The sequence below is a fragment of the Chiloscyllium plagiosum genome, chromosome 9 (assembly GCF_004010195.1).
Source record: "Chiloscyllium plagiosum isolate BGI_BamShark_2017 chromosome 9, ASM401019v2, whole genome shotgun sequence".
NCBI lineage: Eukaryota > Metazoa > Chordata > Chondrichthyes > Orectolobiformes > Hemiscylliidae > Chiloscyllium > Chiloscyllium plagiosum.
The window spans coordinates 66,847,074-66,865,251 of record NC_057718.1 but is presented as its reverse complement, the minus strand read 5'-3'; the positions used below and the strand labels follow the sequence as shown (position 1 = coordinate 66,865,251).

The window sequence follows — 18,178 nt, the reverse complement described above, 5'->3', positions numbered from 1 at the left end:
CCTATTCATATACCGATCCAGCCTTTAGAATGTTGTAGTTGTACCAGCCTCCATCACTTCCTCTGGCAGTTCATGCCATCCATGCCCTTTAGGTCACTTTTAAATCCTTCTACTCTTATCCTAAACCTATGCCCTCTAGTTCTGGGCTCCCCCAACCCAGGGAAAAGACCTTGTCTATTTACCCTCTCCATGCCCTCATGATTTTATAAACCTCTACCCCCCACCCAAAAATAATCTATTTGGAGTTCCAGAAGGCCTTTGACAAGATGTTGGATAGGAGATTGCTAAACATCTTCTCAAAACTCACTATTGCTAAATAAGATAAGAACACCTGAAGATTTACGACCCCTCAAGAGGGGCTTTGGTTCGAGATCGGTCATAAGAATCAACAAATGCGGTCTGTTCAAAAGCAAGGGTCATTACTTTATTGAATTAAGGTACCTTGTCGCAATTCTATCCAGCAACACAGAGGTTAAAGCTTCTGTGTTCCGTGCTGAAGTTGCACAATTACATTCAAAAATTACACATTACTTATATGCTTTTAAAGAGGTAGTACAGCCTTAATTACAAAAAAAAATCACATATAATAAGGTGGCATGATTTACAACATGTTAATCCAATGATATTTCCTGGGAATGATTTACATAAATCATTATGCCATTGTAACGGTTCAAGGTTAGTTCAAATGGTAAATTAATGTGTTAGTATTCATTTTATGAAAACTCTATTGTCCTCTTATCTTTGAATTTCAGCTTAATTCTGCAAAACAGCAGTACCAGTTCACAGGGTACAAGCACTACTCTCAGCCATTTTCTTGTATTCTTTTAAATTGAACAACCATTTTGTGGTTAGTAAAAATCTACATAAACTTGTTGCTTCAAATAATAACCCAAGTTCAAATTTTAGATCCTCACACCTATGCCATTAGGAGCAAGTCACTGGCATGGATAGAAGATTGGCTGACTGTCTGAAGGTAGAGTGTGGGGATAGAGTGGTCTTTTTCAGGATTACAGCCAGCGACTAGTGGAGTTCCACAGAGGTCCATGTTGGTATCATGACTGCTCGCATTATACATTCGCGATCTAGATAAAGCAAGTGAAGGCATTGTTAATAAGTTTACAGATGACACAACGTAAGTTGGTAGGACAGGTATTGTTGAGGAAATGGGGGTGTTTCAGAAGGATTTGGACAAGCTAGGAGAGTGGGCAAAAGAAGTATCAGATAGAATACATGTGGGGGGGTTATGCACTTTCTTAGGAAGAATAGAGGTAAAGACTATTTTCTAAATGGCGAAAGGCTTCGGAAAACTGAATTGCAGAGATTTGTTCAAGATTCTGTTAAGGATAACATGCAGGTTCAGTTGGCAGAAAGGTAAATACAATGTTAATATTCATTTCAAGAGGGCTAGAATACAAGAGCAGGGATGTACTGCTGAGGCTGTGGTCAGATTGCATTTGGAATATTGAGAGTAGTTTTGGGCACCGTTTCTAAGGAAAAATCTGTAAGCTTGGAGTGGGTCTGCAGAAGGTTTACAAGAATTATCCAGGGGACGATTGGCTTATCATATGAGGAACAGTTTAGAATTCTGAGTCTGTAATCAATGGAATACTGAGAGGCCTGATAGAGTGGACATGGAAAATATGTTTCTGCGAGTAGGAGAGACTAAGACCCAAGGGTCTTCCCCTCAGAGTGAAGGGATGACCCATTCGAACTGAGAAAAAGAGGAGGAATTTCTTCAGTCAGAAGATGGTGACTCTGTGGAACTGATTGTTGCAGAGGCTGTGGAGGCCAAATCATTAAGTGTATTTAAGGATGAGATAGACAGGTTTTTGATTGGTAAGGGTCATGGGGAAAAGGCAGGAGAAGAGGTTGAGAAATATATCATCATGACCAAATGGTGAAATTCTGTTCCTTTATTTTATGGGTTAATTTAATGTTAATCCAGTAATTTTCCAGGTAAATTAGTTCTGACTCACACAATGTTATTTCAAATAGAAAAAAATCTTTGTTTTTCTGATTATTATTAGAAGGTTCAGTTTTGATCACCTGAAAAGAATAATTCAGGAGAAAACATGGAATAAGAAGAACTATCAAACGTTATCCTTCCTGAGGTCATTGTTTCATGATGAAATCTCTGGAAAAATATTCTTCAAATCTAAAATCAAGGTTCTAGGAGAAAGTGAGGGCTGCAGATGCTGGAGATCAGAGCTGAAAAATGTGTTGCTGGAAAAGCGCAGCAGGTCAGGCAGCATCCAAGGAGCAGGAGAATCAACATTTCGGGCATAAACCCTTCTTCAGGAATGAGGAAGGTGTGCCAAGCAGGCTAAGGTAAAAGGTTGGGAGGAGGGACTTGGGGAGGGGTGTTGGGAATGCGATAGGTGGAAGGAGGTTAAGGTGAGGGTGATAGGCCGGAGAGGGGGTGGGGGCGGAGAGGGCGGGAAAAAGATTGCAGGTCAAAGCCAGACCGCAATCTGCAATCTTCTTCCCGACCTCTCCGCCCCCACCCCCTCTCCGGCCTATCACCCTCACCTTAACCTCAGATCTATCCTTGTATTCAAAAGAGAAAATGCTGGACAATCTCAGCAGGTCTGGCAGCATCTGTAAGGAGAGAAAACAGCATCCGCAGTAATTTGCTTCTACCCTTCTATTATTTGTCTTTTTTGAAATTGTAGTGATTGAAGGATGCACTGAGGGTGGCAAGGGCACCGAACGTACTCTGGATGGGGATAGCAATGCCAATCATTATAAGTAGGACAACTACTGACTAAGCTGAGTTTAAGTGATATAGGAGTCAATGAGATGGAAGAAATTAATTGACCTTGTCCTCAACAATCTACCTACACTTGCCCATGACAGTATCATAAGGAGTGACCACCACACAGTCTTTGTGGAGACAAAGTCCCAAAACAGGCCTTTAAGGAGACTGAAAACCTGTGTGTGTGTGCTGTGGGGTGTGCATTTTCTGCCTTCAGGAGTGGACTCTACATCCTGGAGTGGACTCTGCCTTTGGCTGTGGACTTTATCTCTGATAATGCATTCTGCATACTGGACTGGATTCTGTTCCTGGGAATAGACTCTGCATTTTGAAGAGAACTGTTTACGGTAATGGATTCTGTATGCCAGAAAGGACTCTGTTTGTTGGTAACTGACTTTGTCTTCTTGCTTGTTAGGTTTATCACCTGCACTGCCTTGCGTCTTCCTGCATTGAGCAGGCCTCACAGTGAGCTAGGAGGTTAATAGGTCGGCCCAAAAGCTGTCACCCCAAGAGCTGGAGGGTGGGTAGGCCATCCTGTGAATCAGAAGGTGGGTAGGCCACCCTGATGCCAGTCGCCCTGAGAGCCGGAAAGTGGGTAGGCTGTTCTGAGCACTGTCGTCCCAAGGAAGTGGTAATTGGGTTGTCCTAGAGGTAGCTGAAAGGTGTGTCGCAGCAATCGAGAGCCAGAAGGTGCGTAGGGGCAGGCTGAGATCCAGATGGTTTGTGGGCCTCCCTGTGTGCCATCATTCCATGGAGGGGAATAGGTTGTCCTAGAGGTAGCTGGAAGGTGTGTTAAATCAGTCCACATGCCGAATGGTGTGTTGGGGTGGGTGAGAGCCAGATGGTATGTAGGGGAAGACCAACAGCCAGATGGCAAGTAGGCTGTCCTCAGCACTGTAACCCTGGGCAGGTACTGGGTGGGCTGTCCTAGACGTGGTCGGAAGGCGCACGAGGCTGGTTAGGGAAACTGGAAAGTGGATCGTCGTCTTGATCGCTGTCATCCTGGGGTGGAATGGGGAAGCAGGACAGGCTGTCCTAGAGGTGGCTGTAAGGTGTGTCAGTGTAGACCGAGAGCCGGAAGGGACATGGGAGGACCGAGAGCCGGAAGGGGTGTAGGGGTGGGCTGCCTTTGAGTGGCCAGAAGGTGGGAGGGATGGGTGGTTTGCTGGGTTGCCATAGGTGTCTATGATGTATGCACTGTTTTATTGTTCGGTTTATCGGCCTGTTTGTATGTGATTGCGTTTACTGTTTCCTTCTTGATTGATGTAAGGTGGGTTTCGAGGTTCGTCCTTGTTTCCCTGTGAACTGATTGTACGGTGGGGTTTGGGGTCTGGCTTTGCTGCCTCTTTCCCCTTTAAATTGCTGTTTCTTGTATACAACTTTTAATATTAACTGTTTGCAATTTGTACTGGTTAATAAAATATGAAAAAAAGGATTCTGTTCACTCTGCCAACTGGCTCTAAGAGAGCTGGATCAATGTCAAGGACTCTCCACGTGTAAATAAAGGGTGAATTGGTGATGGGATACCGACCTCTGGAGTTATTTCCCATTTCCTTATTACTTCATCAGAAACGTTATTGAATATGTATGTATGACCTCAGTGATCTGTTATGGACTAGGCCAGACTACTCAAAACATTCTTAAGCAGGCAGTGCAGACAGTAACTTTGCAATTTGTTTCTGTCAGTTTACAGTGAAAAGTACCCAGAGTAAGTTAGCTAGGTTGACTAACAGGTTTTAAAACAGACAAAAATTTATTCACAAAATTATGGAATGAAACACAAAGAACAGAATAAAGAACAGAACTCAGTCTATCCAAACTAGACTTAATTATGCTGAACCGAATATACACAACAGTCCCAATAAATAAACTCCTTAAACACAGTAAAATGAAACGAAGAGTGAAAGGTTGAAGTTATAAGGGCAGAAGGAGAGAGGTCTAGCAGCCTGTTTCCATACAGCCCGTTGCTGAACTCCTAAGTAAAGTTCTGAACTAAACTGCTCTGCTAGAAAACTGGCTACGCCCCCTTGACTTATACAGGTTACTTCTAAAACCATAAAAGCTTTGGCCTGAAGTCTCATCTGTTTACATATAAACAAAAAGGCCTTTCATCTCCTGTACCAAACCAGTCAATTTGAAGCCTAAGTGATTTCTAAACCCTCTGGAAAAAACCAAGGACACAATATCCTTGAGAAAAGGAACAGCTTTTAGAAAAAAGGACCAGCTTTGTGACACATCCTATTAACCCAATATTGGAGCACTTGGCCTCTTCATCTGTAGGCTTTGTCAGTACAATCAAAGACTGATTTTGTTTTCAAAATAAAGTCAAATATTTCCATATTTTCATGTAATGGAAGTGCCACCACTGTCCAACACTACCCACCTTCCTCTGCCTGGGATTGAACATTTGGAAAACTGTCCCACGGAATAGTCAAATATCCACCTATCATAGTCTGGTATGACCTGTCTCATCAGCAGGATAAACTCACCAGAGGTGATGGTATAGTAGTGTATGGTCCAGGAGGGAGTTGCCTTTGCGACTTTTAACCCATTGAAGTCTCATGGCATCAAGTTAAACATGGGCAAGGAGATTTCCTGCTGATTCTCAAGCAATTCCCACAGAACCTGAAATTCTGCATGGTTCCAATGCACAACTCCAAATCTGTGCTGCTCCAGTTACTATTTGGCTATCGGAGTATCCAAACCATTAATACTAGCTTCACTGGAGTGCAGAGCAGTAGTCAGACACAGCAGTTGTCCCTGCAAACTGCACCCCAGCCTTGCCACATTTGATCAATATTTAAACTCGAACATTGCACAAATCCCTCAGTACTCTTTCTTTGGTAGCACAGTGATTTATTACCTTTAGTACCCTCACCACAATACTGCAATACGTTTTTAGTGTATAGAGAACAGTGTAGTGCTTTCTCACTCCTAGTCTTCTGACAATACTGGACTCCACATTACTGCTCCATTATCAGTTTTACATTCCCTCACTTCTTAATCTCAGTCTTGTTTCCATATACTGCATATCCAACAATGCAGCGTTCTCTCAGTGATGGTCAGTTAATTCAATTCGTTGGAAAACTGGTTTGCAAAGCAGTACCACACCAACAATGTTCAATTCTTGTACCAGCTGAAGTCACTATAAAGTTCTCATCTTCTCAACCTCACCTGAGATGTGGAGATCCTTAGGTTATACTACTATCACTCATCTCATTTTAATAAGGAAGTAGGATTATTATGACTTCACTTTTTTAAATCTATCAATACTAACCAATAGACAGGTGGGTGCAGGCTGGCACAAGGCTGACTAAAAGCTTCTCTGGGGTCAATTCCAGGTCTCATTACTGGCACAGACTTTCCAGGTTTTGAAACACCATCCTCTTTTTTTCTTGCTTGCTTCTCCTCAGCCTTGTCATGCAGCAGTTAGTTGAAAAACAATTGGTGCAGTGTAGTTAAAACTCTCCACATAGCAGCAATGGAACTGGCCAGATGACTGCTCTTTTAAGCCCCCATCTTGGGTTCCTCCCACACCCCCGCCCCCCCCCCCCCCCTCCCCCACCTGCCTTTACAATTCCAACAATCAAAGATTATTTCTCTTGAGGAGCAGCAAGAGTGGGAGGAGCGGGATCCTGAAATTGGAGGAACTGGAAGTATCAGCATCGGAAGAATCGATGATTGTCCCTCTTGCGTTCTTTCCTCTACAAATCACAACTCTGCAGTTAAGTCCCACTCTGAAAGCAGAATTTCAATCTTTTTAAGTCCATATATTGGTCTAGGTCACAGCATATATTCAAAGTAATGAATTCCCTAAATGCATCCACCAAACACTCAAACTTTTTCATTGCATACATGGAGACTAGCTCTTACCTCTCTAACCTATTCACTTTACAGAATGTCCTCATTCCTGTGTGGTGCTCAGAACAGGATACTTCCACCAATTCAGGCCATACCACAGTTGTCTATAATTACTTTTCACAATTTCTTTGTTTTAGTACTCTATCATCTATTTATAAAGCCAAAGATCCAGTATGCTTAATTAAATGCATTCTCAAATGGAGAATATTCCATCACACACCTAACCTGAGCCTTGTAGACCATAGATAGGCTTTGGACAGTGGAAAAGTGAGTGACTTGCCTCACAATGTCCAACCTCTGGTCAGAGTTAACCTGCAGAATGTTTCTGCTGATAGATTCAGTGAGGGGAGAAGGTTAAAGGGATGGGGATGATTATTGCCTGGCACTTTTGTGGCATAAATATGACTTGCCACTTATCAACCTAAGTCTAAACATTTTCCAGGGATAGTTGTGTATGGTCACAGACTGCTTCAGGATTTGATGAATCATGAATGGTCTCAACATTGTGTGATTAGTGAACATTTTGAACTTATGGTAAATGATGCAGGAAGTGAGCCTAGGACACAAGTGAAAAGAATTTTTGCAGTAATTTTCTGGGGTTGAGATGACTGGCATTTTCATTCTGCTAGACAAGATACTAATCAGTCTTGAGCTTTCTACTAGATTCTTTTTGACTTCAGTTTTGCTTGGGCTGTTTAATGCCTCAGTTGGTTATATTTTGATTTAATACCAAAGTCAGTCACTCTCACTTCAACCCTAGAATTCAGACATTTTGCCTATGTTTAGACAAAGGGAGAAAGTGAGGACTGCAGATGCTGGATATCAGAGTCAAGAGTGTGGTGCTGGAAAAACACAGCGAATCAGGCAGCATCCAAGCACATCCTCATTCCTGATGAAGGCCTTATGCCCGATACATCGGTTCTCCTGTTCCTTGGATGCTGCCTGACCTGCTGAGCTTTACGAGCACCACACTCTTGACTATGTTTAGAAAAGGTTGTAATACGGTTTTGAGCCAAGTATACCTGGTGGAACCCAAACTGAGCGCCAGTGAACATGGTTATTGCTGTGTAAATGCGGCATACCAGAGGAGAGAATCAAGAGCTAGAAGGACACCGTAGTTTGAAAGAGTGAAAAAAAAATCCTGCCATAACAGAAAAGCAGTTTGATTTTCTGGTGAGTACCGGGATTGTGTTTCCCTTTCTACAAAGTCAGGGAGTTAGTTTAAGCAACTAGTGAATTATTTGCTTCAATAAGGATTAGATAATGCATTCAGTTTACCTGCAAGTGACATCAATTGAAAGGAAGTGAGTAATTGATGAGTATTTCTCTATTTTTAAGTAGTAAGAAATAATAGAGCAGTAAGGTTTATTTTAATAGTAGCACAGTTTATTATCCAAGCGTAGAGATTTGGCAGGCAGCTCCAATATCTTGGGTACTTGCTATGTTATATGGGAACTCCAGGACATTTCATGTATCCTGTGTAACCATGTGTACAAGAATTATCATTAGTTCAAACTTCAGGTTTCAAAGCTTGAGGCAGCAGCTGACATCACTGGGCCACACTTATAAGATGTTTATCTTTGTGAAGAATGTGTTTATAGATGCAGCCAAGTGTTACCACCAGGCGGTCATAAGAAAATAAGCAGATGCTGTGAACTCGCCTGAATGCATCTTATTCTCCAATCAGTATACAGTTCTGAATACTGATGAAAGTGTAGGTTCATCTGGAGAGTGCTTAATTGTTTAGTTAAGTATCTGGAAAACTTATAAAGAGAGTGTGCTGGACACAGGGCTAATAATTAGGAACAGACATAAATAGTGCTGTATTTCATAAATAAATACATTATCAGGAAAAGTTTTATTGTCTAGTTTGATACTATACGAACTGGCTTGGGTCAACTTAATATTGTAGCAGATGATGGTTGTCTAAAGGTAAAAATTAGAAACTAAGATTTTTTTATAAATAGTAATCTGAAATATGTGTAAAATATCTGAAAGCAAGTATAGTTACCCAGTGCTGTTCTTTGAACTTAAACTTTATGATTATTGGGAAAGTAGAGTCGATATGAGGATACAGATGACTGCTTTAATGAAGAGAAAACAAGCTATGGCAGTGTCATTTTCACTTTCTGACAAAATTAAAAACAGCAGCAAAAAAGTGTTTGGTGAACTGTGAGCTCTTAGAAATGGATGAAAGTTTGAATGTTCTGTTAAGTTTCATGGATAAAATGTATAAGTAATACCATCTATTAAATGACTACAAGGTTTTGATAGATTTAGAAAGGCCAACAGTTATTCCATAGAGTTGTATGTCATGGAGTTTAGTAGACAACAATAAAGACTACAGAAATTCAAGGAAATGCCTTGTCTAGTGATTGCTTTATAATTGTTGGATCATAGCTGGAGTTAGTTTCTTCGAAAGAGACATAGTTTGGATCAGATATCTGATGATTTAAAGAAATGACTGGACAAGTTGCTATTCATGACACAAATGGGACATATGGCGATATTACAGAAGATGAAAGATTGAAGAATTATGCCTAATGAGATGATCAGATTCAGGAAATAGGGCCACTAAAGAAATAAAATAAATTTTGGCAGATCTGGAAGACGGCAAGTTTGGAATATTAAAGATTGAATGAACATTGTTAACAGACCTCCAGGCCTAATGTTTCAGAGATGCCCACTGTAATGTGCAATGATAACTGGACTAGTTATCCTCAACCACAGGCTTATACTGTGGAGAGATGGTATCAAATCCCACCATGCCAGCTGGTGGAAGTTAAATTGAATTAATAAATCTGGAATTAAAAGATAGCCTAAAAGAACCATGTTCACCATAAAATCCTATCAGATTGACTAATGCCAAGGAAGAAAATCCATCAGCCATACCTGGGTTGACCTAATCTAGTATACAATCTTGTCGATTCTAAAATGACCTTGTAAGATTTGCAGGTGCAACAATGACTATGAAATCTAAAAGGAATTTTAAATTAAGGGAACATTGACTTACTATCCCATTAATTCTCAAAGTAACAGGTTAAATATGACCAAGGAAATCTCCTGAAGCTGATCGCCACCATTTCTGGGCCAAGACAAAAAGCAAGCAAAAAGCATATCTTCCCTTCTGCACTGAATTCCCTCCAAATTCCCTGATCTCCATTCTCACTTGGGCTGTGTCTCACTCTGGTTGGGATCTCTCCTTCCTGACCATGCAAAACTTACTGAAGACTTGTGGTCTAGCACCAGTTATGCCTCTAACCCAAGCTGTTCCGGTACAGTTACAACGTCAGCATCTACTCAGCAACATATCCTGTCCACAAGAAGCAGAACAAATCCAACCCTGCCGAATTAATACAATCTATCAATCTATTCTTATTAATTAGTAAAGTAATGAAATATGTAATTGAGAGTGCTATCAAGCAGCACTTAGTAAATCTTAACCTGCTTACTGATATTCTGTTTGGGTTCCATCTGATCTGTCATCATGTTGTGGGCTTTTGCCTTCAGCAGAGTATTTGTACCTGTTGAGGCAATACATTTGTTCATTCCTATAAAATAAAAAATACACTTGGGTAAAATTGGACTGAAAGATTCAAAGATTAGAGCTCCCAGTATATGCATATACTACTATCACAGGCAAGTGCCTGGGCTAATACAAAGCTTTAACCAGCATGCTGTGCTTTAAGCCCCAGTTAAGTTGGAGACTCAGATCACTATATCCCAACATCAAAAGCTTTGATACAGTAATGTATCATATGTATGTTTCTTAAAGATATATTGCATACTAACAGTGAGACATAACATTATTTCAAAAAACAAAAAGAATTCCAAACCGATAAACATTGTTGTTCATAGGCATGTGTTGTAAATTTCGTATTTACACAAACAAGTGAAAGCAAAGTTAACACAACTAATAATTCAAATTTAAATGTAATTTTTTGCCAGTTTGGCAACCTGCCCTTATTTGATGACTTGCACATGATTGCTCTTGTGTGATAACTTGGTTGCCTTGCTACTGATTGTTTTCACATAGCACAGGCATCATTGATGTTTCCTTCCTCAATCTCCTTATGCATAATTGGTGTGTCATACATTGGTTTGAGGTGGCATCCATTCCTTCGCAACATAACGCTATGATCAATCACTGCTTATGATTTTTTTTGGTTACATATTTTAGAATACTTTGATGATGACCAAGTATTTGTAACTGAATTTCTGATTCATACTCTGCCCAATATCTAGTTGTGGTAGTTTTCTATTTGCTTGCCAGTTTTAACTATAGATTGGTAATAATACCGTGTGTTTGCCTAAAGTCTTTGAGTGAGGATGTGATATGGGTGATTTTCCATTTACTGCATGCCTTAAAACAGTTTGCCAGTGAACTGCAGTCTATTGTCAGGTATTATTCGTTCTGGATAAAGTGAAAATAGTGTTCTTCATACTTGTGATGGTTGCACTTATCATGTTACTAAGTCATTGAAAATGAGAAATTTGGAGAAGTAATCCATTACAAAGATGTAATTTTCCCCACTCACTATGAGTAAGTTTTTTGCTATTTTCATCTGAGGAGTCGATAGAACATTGTGTAGATGTAAAGGCTCCTATGCTGCTAGGGTTAGTACAATTTGTATGCCTCAAGTGTATTCAGAAGTCATTGAATATCCCAACTCATTCCTGGTCAGCATACAGGTATACATGATAGCTCTCTTGTGCATTCAGTACCCATGTGTTCATGGTGTAACATTGTCATGATACCTTGACATAGAACTTCTGGTATTAGGACTTGTTTTCCTTTTGAAAATGACTGGCTGAAATATACCAAGTTTGTCTATGTGTAGCCAAAATGAGCAAACAATTTCAAATTTTATTTTACACTGTCAGGCATTCCCTGAATAATAATAACTGGTAATTGTTCATTCTTGGTCAACTGCAACTTTTTGAGAGTGGTTCTCATCAAAGTATAACAGATCTATATCAAGAAAGTCTTCAACTTCAGCTAATTCAATTGACTCACATATGGTCTGTTACACCACAGTGGATGTGGCTTAATCTCCTGAATTGTGACTCTGCTAAGATTTACGTATTCTGGTAAACCTGCCACTCTTGACATATTGGTGGTTGAGGATTTAAAATTTGAATTTGTCAGGAGCAACAAGTGTATGTAGGCTTTTATTAACCACAAAATGGCTTTTCAATTTAAAATAACACAACAAAATGGCCTCAAGTTATGATTTGACACTGTGAACCTGCATTTTGCTTTGCTGAGCTAGCTGAATTAGGAGATAAAGCAGTCTTCTAAAAATGAATCATAAGGCATAAACTGACCGCTCGAACTAACCTTGAACTGCGAATATGAGATGATGATGTACATAAGACAATACTATTTCCCAGGAAATACTATTGGATTAACCTGCTGTCAATCATATCACCTTATTACATTTGATTGGTCTTTACTTGTAATTAAGGTCCTACTGTCCCTTAAAAAAAACATATAAAATATGCTTATTGCTCAATTGTAATTGCACAATTTCTCCATGGAACACAGAAACATTTAACCTCTGTGTTGCTGGACAAATCTGTGCCAGGCTGCCTTATTTTATTAAACTGGTAACCTTGCTGTAAACAGACTATACTCCTAGTGATTCTTTTGACCGATCGTGAAACCGAGAGGTCCCCTACTGGGGATCCAGATCTTCTGGGATGCCGTGACTCGTGGTTTGGCACGGACGGATCATGGACAGCGGTGTAAGAGCCTTGAGTCCTTCACTATTGAGTGTTAAGGAATTCGGCCGGCCAGATGTGAGTACTTTATATACGTTTGGTTTTCCTCTCATTCAAGTAGTGTTCGACCTGACCCCTTGCTGTCTATTTTCTGTTCCAGCCGGAAATGATCGGTCTTAGCAAGGAAAGGGTCAAGAGAACCCTATATTAAAAAAAGGGGGGAAGAATAAGTGAAGTGAAGTGAAGTGACCTTTTTATATGGATGGTGGGCAATTTCCAGAGTTGTTGAACTCCGACCCTTTTTATATTGAAAGTTCGCGATTTCCGGAGTTGTTGAGCTCCGAACTTTTTATATTGACAGTGGCTGATTTCCGGAGTTGTTGAGCTCCGACCTTTTTATATTGACGGTGGGCGATTTCCGGAGTTGTTGAACTCCGACCTTTTTTATATTGATGGTGAGTGATTTCCGGAATTGTTGAACTCCCGGATCAAGGATGTCTCAGAGAGGGTGCAGAATGTTCTCAAGGGGGAGAGGGGCCAGCAAGAGGTCATTATCCACATTGGAACTAACGACATAGGAAGGGAAAAGGTTTTGAGATTCTGAAGGAAGATTACAGAGAGTAGTAATATCTGGATTACTCCCAGTGCTATGAGCTAGTGAGGGCAGGAATAGGAGGATAGAGCAGATGAATGCATGGCTGAGGAGCTGGTGTATGGGAGAAGGATTCACATTTTTGGATCATTGGAATCTCCTTTGGGGTAGAAGTGAAGGTACAAGAAGGATGGATTGCACCTAAATTGGAAGGGGACTAATACACTGGCAGGGAAACTTGCTGGAGCTGCTTGGGAGGATTTAAACTAGTAAGGTGGGGGAGGTAGGACCCAGGGAGATAGTGAGGAAAGAGATCAATCTGAGACTGGTACAGTTGAGAACAGAAGCGAGTCAAACAGTCAGGGCAAGCAGGGACAAGGTAGGACTAATAAATTAAACTGCATTTATTTCAATGCAAGGGGCCTAACAGGGAAGGCAGATGAACTCAGGGCATGGGACTGGGATATCATAGTAATTACAGAAATATGGCTCAGGGATGGGCAGGACTGGCAGCTTAATGTTCCAGGATACAAATGCTACAGGAAGGATAGAAAGGGAGGCAAGAGAAGAGGGTGAGTGGCATTTTGAAAAGGGATAGCATTACAACTGTGCTGAGGGAGGATATTCCCGGAAATACATCCAGGGAAGTTATTTGGGTGGAACTGAGAAATAAGAAAGGGATGATCACCTTATAGGGATTGTATTATAGACCCCCTATTAGTCAGAGGGAAATTGGGAAACAAACTTGTAAGGATATCTCAGCTATCTGTAAGAATAATAGGGTGGTTATGGTAGGGGATTTTAAGTTTCCAAACATTGACTAGGACTGCCATAGTGTTAAAAGTTTAGATGGAGAGGAATTTGTTAAGTGCGTACAAGACAATTTTATGATTCAGTATGTGGATGTACCTACTAGAGAAGGTGCAAAACTTGACCTACTCTTGGGAAATAAGGCAGGGCAGGTGTCTGAGGTGTCAGTGGGGAATCACTTTGGGGACAGCGATCATAATTCTATTAGATGTAACATAGTGATGGAAAAGGATAGACCAGATCTAAAAGTTGAAGTTCTAAATTGGAGAAAGGCCAATTTTGACGGTATTAGGCAAGAACATTCGAAAGCTGATTGGGGGCAGATATTTGCAGGGAAAGGGACGGCTGGAAAATGGGAAGATAACGAGAATCCAGAGAAAGTATATTCCTGTCAAGGTGAAAGGAAAGGCTGGTAGGTAGAGGGAATGCTGGATGACTAAAGAAATTGAGGGTTTGGTAAAGAAAAAGGAAACATATGTAAGGTATAGACAGGAATGAATCCTTAGAAGAGTATAAAGGAAGTAGGAGTATACTTAAGAGGGAAATCAGGAGGGCAAAAAGGGGACATGAGATAGCTTTGGCAAATAGAATTAAGGAAAATCGAAAGGGATTTTACAAATATATTAAGGACAAAAGGGTAACTAGGGAGAGAATAGGGCCCCTCAAAGATCAACAAGGCGGACTTTGTGTGGAGCTGCAGAAAATGGGGAGATACTAAATGAGTATTTTGCATCAGTATTTACTGTGGAAAAGGATATGGAAGATATAGACTGTAGGGAAATCGATGGTGATATCTTGCAAAATGTCCAGATTACAGAGGAGGAAGTAATGGATGTCTTGAAATGGGTAAAGGTGGATAAATCCCCAGGACCTGATCAGGTGTACCCTAGAACTCTGTGGGAAGTTAGAGAAGTAATTGTTGGCCTCTTGCTGAGATAGTTGTATCATTGATAGTCACAGGTAAGGTGCCCGAAGACTGGAGGTTGGCTAACGTGGTGCCACTGTTTAAGAAGGGTGGTAAGGACAAGCCAGGGAACTGTAGACTAGTGAGCCTGACCTCGGTGGTGGGCAAGTTGTTGGAGGGAATCCTGAGGGACAGGATGTACATGCATTTGGAAAGGCAAGAACTGATTAAGGATAGTCAACGTGGCTTTGTGCGTGGGAAATCATGTCTCACAAATTTGATTGAGTTTTCTGAAGAAGTAACAAAGAGGATTGATGAGGGCAGAGCAGTAGATGTGATCTATATGGACTTCAGTAAGGCATTCTATAAGGTTCCCCATGGGAGACTGATGGGAGGTTAAATCTCATGGAATACAGGGAGAACTAGCCATTTAGATACAGAACTGGCTGAAAGGTAGAAGACAGAGGGTGGTGGTGGAGGGTTGTTTTTCAGATTGGAGGCCTGTGACCAGTGGAGTGCCACAAGGATAGGTGCTGAGTCCTCTACCTTTTGTCACTTACATAAATGATTTGGATACGAGCATAAGAGGTATAGTTAGTAAGTTTGCAGATGACATGAAAATTGGAGGTATAGTGGACAGCGAAGAGGATTACCTCAGATTACAACAGCATCTTGACCAGATGAGCCAATGGGCTGAGAAGTGGCAGATGGAGTTTAATTCAAATAAATGCGAGGTGCTGCATTTTGGGAAAGCAAATCTGAGCAGGACTTGTACACTTCATGGTAAGGTCCTAGGGAGTGTTGCTGAACAAAGAGACCTTGGAGTGCAGGTTCATAGCTTCTTGAAAGTGGAGTCGCAGGTAGATAGGAGCGTAAAGAAGGCATTTGGTATGCTTTCTTTTATTGGTCAGAGTATTGAGTACAGGAGTTGGGAGGTCATGTTGTGGCTGTACAGGACATTGTTTCGGCCACTGTTGGAATATTGCATGTATTTTTGTCTCCTTCCTATCGGAAAGATGTTGTGAAACTTGAAAGGGTTCAGAAAAGATTTACAAGGATGTTGCCAGGGTTGGAGGATTTGAGCTATAGGGAGAGGCTGAACAGGCTGGGCTGTTTTCCCTGGAGCGTCGGAGGCTGAGGGGTGACCTAATACAGGTTTACAAAATTATGAGGGGCATGGATAGGGTAAATAGGCAAAGTCTTTTTCCTGGGGTCAGGGAGTCCAGAACTAGAGGGCATAGGTTTAGGGTGAGAGGGGAAAGATATAAAAGAGACCTAAGGGGCAACGTTTTCACATAGAGGGTGGTACGGGTATGGAATGAGCTGCCAGAGGAAGTGGTGGAAGCTGGTACAATTGCAACATTTAAGAGGCATTTGGATGGGTATATGAATAGGAAGGATTTGGAGGGATATGGGCCGGGTGCTGGCAGGTGTGGGCCTAGATTGGGTTGGGATATCTGGTCGGCATGGACGGGTTGGACCGAAGAGTTTGTTTCCATGCTGTACATCTCTATGACTCAATGACTCTATTTGTCTTGTTGACAATGTTGTAGTGTTGTTATGGATTGTGGGTCACCTGTTCTATTCTGGGGACTGGCTTGGCTTTTGGAAGCTTCTTGCACATGTGTTCAATGCCTTTTGGTGCCACTTGGCCAATTTGAATAAAAGTTAAACAGCTTTTGAGTAGTTGTGGTAAACCGCATGTTAGAGATCTTCTCGCTTTGCTGACAGTAGCAATTTTATTGGCTGCATCTGATGAGTGCAATTGTTGTTGGACTGCCACGATGTTAGTCAAGATTGGAGGGGTGCTGGAAAAGCACAGCAGGTCAGGCAGCATCTGAGGAGCATGAAAATCGACGTTTCGGGCAAAAACCCTTCAACAGGATGATGATTCCTGATGAAGGGCTTTTGCCCGAAACATTGATTTTCCTGCTCCTTGGATGCTGCCTGACCTGCTGTGCTTTTCCAGCACCGCTCTAGTCTCCAGCACCTGCAGTACCCAGTCCTGCCACTATGTTAGTATCCATTTTCAAGTAAGGTGCCAATGGTATGGAAAGGTGCCTTCTCCCTTGCCTAGAAAATCCTTCCTAAAGGCTTTAATCAGTGTAGAGGTGATTATTAATTCAATTAGCCTCTCTGAAATTTGTTTGGAAAAATCACACTCATGCCCTTTGCTGCAGCATCTTGTGACAAACTCATCAATCGACTCTTAGATTTCTATCTATATGACATGAGTTGAAGTCTGTTAATCTGAAAATAATTCTTAGTGTGAGCTGGTCTTTGATAGTTTATATAGTTTGTTTTAAAGAAAGGAGAGTCTGTTAATGGTATATCAATTAAATTGTTGAGATAAGCAGGTGAGGGACCTTATTTTCTTCAGAATCTGGGGCACTTATAGGGGTCTTGTGGGCAGTGGCAATGTCCCTACCTCTGAGCCTGGTTTCAGGTCCCACCTGCTCCAAAGTTGTGTAACAACATCTTTGAACAGATTGATCAGAAAACTATCTCTGGGGTTCTTATAAAGAGAAACTGCTGGAAGACGGTTATAGTAAGTAAGAAGCATAAAAATGTGTTGTTGCATACTGCAAATAAATCTATTGTCAAGATTGATATTAACGTCCAGTTTTATATTTCACTAACTGGCGTGGGAATGGCATAATACAGGAAAGAAGAAAGAAAACTGGAACTGCAAAGTAAAAAGAGATTTCATATTTAAGGGAACAGACATAAATTTCTGTGGCCTGACCCCAAGATCAAAAATTTCATAGAACAGCTGTAGATCACCCTGAATGGTGAAGGTGAACAATCAGCCATCATTATGCAAATCCAGTCAAATGGGTAAACAGAGTAATGTGGTTCTGCAATCAGAGTTTACAGAGCTGTGCAAGAATTTTGCAAGTAGCATCCCAAAAATAGTAATCCAAGATTACTCCAGATACGAAGAGTGAGTATAGAATTAGGAGAATAAAGCAGATAAATGCATAGCTTGAAAGATGGTGCCGGTGAGAGGACATTCCTTATATGTCTGGAAGTGCTATCACACATAAGCGAACAGTTTTTATATGAGAAAATCACTGTGACTATTAGTTTTGCTTTTAACTACTAACCACCACCAGAAATCACCCATGTAGCCAATTGAATATTTACATGCAAAGCCCATTATAGACAATGCAAACTATCGAAAGGTTAGGGAGAGGGGTAAGGAGATAAATCAAAATATTGTTGGAGGGGAAAATAAAGCACACTTTGCCCTACAGTGTCCACTCTTTCTAAAGGCATAGAGAGTATTGGTGAAAACTGCATGATCCCGTTCCAAAGATACCGGTACACAAGCATAGCCATGGAAAAGAGGCAAACAGTTTCAGCCCACTGCCTGGACCTGTTAATGGCTAACTTGGCGAGGAACAGACCCACAAGGAGATCCACAGACTTGCACATATCCTTCCACACCAGATGCCCAAATATCAGAAGAATGGGGCTGAAGTATAACCAAAAGCACAGCAAAAAATCTTTCAAATAACTAAAAAGGGGC

At 41.1% G+C, this 18,178-nt stretch overlaps 1 long non-coding RNA gene across 1 annotated transcript; it reads right to left on the bottom strand.

Annotated features, from left to right (window-relative positions):
- Positions 1-451: 451 nt before the first annotated feature.
- Positions 452-12,824, bottom strand: LOC122553237. Its single transcript, XR_006312657.1, has 3 exons — positions 12,780-12,824; positions 10,069-10,167; positions 452-1,082 (listed from the first exon to the last, which is right to left on the bottom strand). It is a non-coding gene; the product is annotated as an uncharacterized LOC122553237 (long non-coding RNA).
- Between the last annotated feature and the right edge of the window lie 5,354 nt (positions 12,825-18,178).